At 42.1% G+C, this 3,579-nt stretch overlaps 1 pseudogene; it reads right to left on the bottom strand.

The window, feature by feature from the left end:
- Positions 1–485: 485 nt before the first annotated feature.
- Positions 486–1,262, bottom strand: LOC149250404 (pyrophosphate-energized vacuolar membrane proton pump 1 pseudogene; annotated as a pseudogene).
- Between the last annotated feature and the right edge of the window lie 2,317 nt (positions 1,263–3,579).

Below are 3,579 nucleotides of genomic sequence, written 5' to 3'. Positions count from 1 at the left end.
TTTGGGGCTCATCATCACCCCCCTACTGAAAGTGTTGCTCATCCTCTGAGCAACCAATCTCTCTCCTCGTCTTTGATAGCCCTGGTGGCTTCCTTGGCTAATCATCTCGGCCGATTTCTCCTTTGGCTTCCCTCTTTTCAAACTTTCCTGTAGAAACTGTTCGCTGGCTTCCTGTAGAAACAGTCCTCTGTCTTCCTGTAGAACAGTCTGCTAACTTCCTGTAGAACCAATTTCACTGATTTTACTTGCTTGGCTGGGGGTGCCTTCTCCTTGAACTGCGCTGCCTGAAAGCTGACGAATCCAACACAAATGGCAAGTCTAATGTATTATAAAAGCACACACGTACAATGAACTGCCCGAGAATAGATATTGCATGCCAAAGCTGGATGGGAAAAAGTGTTTCCAGGCCTTTAAATCACTGTTTTTCCATTGGTTAACCTTGATTCACGTTTCTGTTCCTGACATGACAATACTTTCCGACTGCGGCAGCTTTCTTTTCTTCATAAAATGCTTACTGCAATAGCAAATATGGGAATAATAACAGATTTGTATCCCAAAGCCAACCCAAATATAACATTAGTTGCTGCTCCAGTCCTGCATGAATCGGCAACATCTTGGACAGGGCTGTAAGCATTACTAGTGTAGTACTCAGTGACAAAACCAATAACAAGGCCAGACCACAAACCAATAGCACCACAGAAGAAAAGCTCCCAGTTCTTTACAACCTTCTGGGCACCAAAATTGAAGATAGTGAAGGATGAAGGCAATGCAACTAGGCTTACAGCAGCAATGCCAATAGTCATCACTACTGTGGAGATAATAAGTTGCTTTTCCAATGCAAGCTCAATTTCCTTCACAGCCTTGATCTCAAATATGTTAGTTGCAAACAGAGTTGTGATTAAGCAAGCAATGATACCCATTGAACTAATAAGCAAGGGATAACACATGGCAGTAAGATCATGAGAGTTTCCAAATGATGATATGGATGCAACAACCAGAGCTGCACAGGAAGATTCAGCATAGGACCCAAATAGATTTGATCCCATACCAGCGATATCTCCAACATTGTCACCAACATTATCAGCAATGACAGCTGGGTTGCGTGGATCGTCTTCAGGAATGTTCCTCTCAACCTTGCCAACAAGATCAGCACCTACATCTGCTGCTTTGGTGTAAATACCACCACCTACTCTGCCAAACAGAGCCATGGAAGAACCACCAAGACCATATTTGAAGATGTTGGAATAAGTTTTGCTAACCATTTCATATATTTTTCTCCAAGATGTTCTGCTAATTTTCGTTTATCTCCATCTGAATTCGAATACACTTCGAGTGAATCATGTTGCAAGTGCAAGTTGACCAACAGCTGAGCGCTCAGATTTCTGCGTGATTTTTGGAGTGAGGTGGCAGAGACATGCGTTGGCCATGCAGACAGTTAGGCTATCGTGAACTGCATGTTCTACTTATGAACCGTATGTTTTCTTCTTGATCTGCTGCACTGGAGTTCAAGCAGCTGACACTAACTGTCCGTTTTTTGACTTTCACGTGCATGGCTGACCCATGCATGCTGCGTGATTTTTGCCTTGCTGAGTGCAATTGAACGTGGCTCTCTTCTTGGCTGAATCCACTCATCTCATTCATTCATGCATTGCTTTAGATTAGATCTATGCAAACAGATGAACAAGGTTTAGTCACGTACCTGAAATCAAACGGCTGCTTGTGAAGCTTCTTGCTGCTGCATGCTTTGATTCTTTGATTGCATGAGGGCGTGGCTGATGATTTTGATTGCTTTCCCTTGTGCAGGTGTCCTCTGGCTGGATCTGAGCTGCATGCAATCATTTCCACGTTCAACTCTGCCCGTTCAAGCTGTTGCTGCTGCATGGTCACAAAACCAGAACTTCTTTTTACCATTTCTCCCAAACGGTAGATCGGATTGATCTAAAACTCAGTGAGCATGTTCCTACCATCATTATGCATCTCCCATAGCAAAATCGTGATCAATGGATGCACGGATTTCGAGAAAAATGGAAAATGGCTGAAGATTTCAGAGCTCGATTTCTTTGAAACCGTGCATCGGAATCGGCTGAAACTGCTTGGGTAGGCTACTATCACCCAAGTGCATCTCCCCATGAAACAGGTTTTAAAACGGATGCACGGATATGGAGAAAATGCAAAAATGGCTGATGGTGATGGAGGCTGATTTCTTGGAAACCGTGCACCGGAATTGCATGAAACTGCTCAGGCATGTTCTCATCAACCTTGTACAATTCCCCATAAAACGGTTTGTCAAATGGATGCATGGTTTTCAAGTTATGGCAAAAACAAATTCTGCTCTATGTGTTTTTGCTTCAAGGCACTTTGCATTTTGGTTGCATGGGATGACAAAATGAATTTTGGTTGTGATGCAGGTATAGAGATGATGGAGGAGGATTTGGAAGACTGCATGAGGACTTCTGAACCCTTGAGGAAGCTACCATGTTCGCCAAACCACTTTTTGAAATGCATGCCTAGTTTCCCACAATTTCTACAAGAAGTTCCTGTAGAAGCACAAGGAGGTGAAAAAATGATGGATGAAGGCAAGGGATGGACACACAAGTGCTTGTAGGCCTAATCAACAGATTCCCACCATCAGATTCACTTTTGAAATTGGATTTGGCTCGTCCAAAGGTTCTACAGGATGTTTCCTGTAGAAATACAGAGCTTCCTGTAGAAGGCAAAAAAGATTCCTTTAACCTTGATTTGAGTGCTCATCCTGTCATGAAACGTCCTTCTTTAACCTGCAATGTCATTGCTGCAACATGAACTTATTCAATGGAGATTAGCTTTATTTTTCTTTTTCTTTTTCTCTTTTTTTTTTGAAAAAAAACAACTAGGGCGCCTCATGGAGGTTTTCACCCTAATTGCCTGCCTTGGGCGCCTCCAAGGGAGGTTTTCACCCAAAGATCTTATTCTCTTTTCTTTTTTTTTCAACCCATTGACCGCCTCATAGAGGTTTTCAATCAATGAGCCAATCTAAGGCGCCTCCGAGGAGGTTTTCACCTTAGATTTCTATTTTCCTCTTTTTTCATTTTTTCTCTTTTTTTTCTCTTTTTTTTTCTCTTTTTTTTTTTCTACCCTACCCTACTTGAAAAACAAACTCATTCTCAAGTATAAGAATACTTCCAATGGAGCCATGTGCACATCGAGATTAGAGACAAGATGATGTGAAGGCTCGAAATGCATGCTTGGACAACTATCCGGACTTTAGAGACAAAATGATTTGACTTTGAAGGGATCAAACATAGCTGAGGAAGAAAGTACTGCTGCAACTTAATGACTGTCTGGAACCATGTCTCAATATAGCTTTGATATCCATGGTCCTTTTGCTGATCTGGATCATTCTTCATGTCACCTTCTAACATGACTTTGTCATCTTCCTCTTTTTGCTGATCTTTCTCTTGAATACATGGAAGATTTGATGGTAACCATGAGGGAACTCTCTCGATCTCTGATTCTGATCTCTTCTCTTCATCAAGTGCAGCCCATGGTTCTTTGATCTCCTCTTTGGACTCTTCTTTTGCTTTTGGTCCTTCAATGTTG

The sequence above is a fragment of the Pinus tabuliformis genome, chromosome 7 (genome assembly GCF_031772625.1).
Source record: "Pinus tabuliformis cultivar Carrire ecotype Pingquan chromosome 7, CPIR1, whole genome shotgun sequence".
Classification (NCBI taxonomy): Eukaryota; Viridiplantae; Streptophyta; class Pinopsida; order Pinales; family Pinaceae; genus Pinus; species Pinus tabuliformis.
The sequence above is the reverse complement of the archived record's forward strand: the minus strand, read 5'-3'. Positions and strand labels throughout refer to the sequence as shown.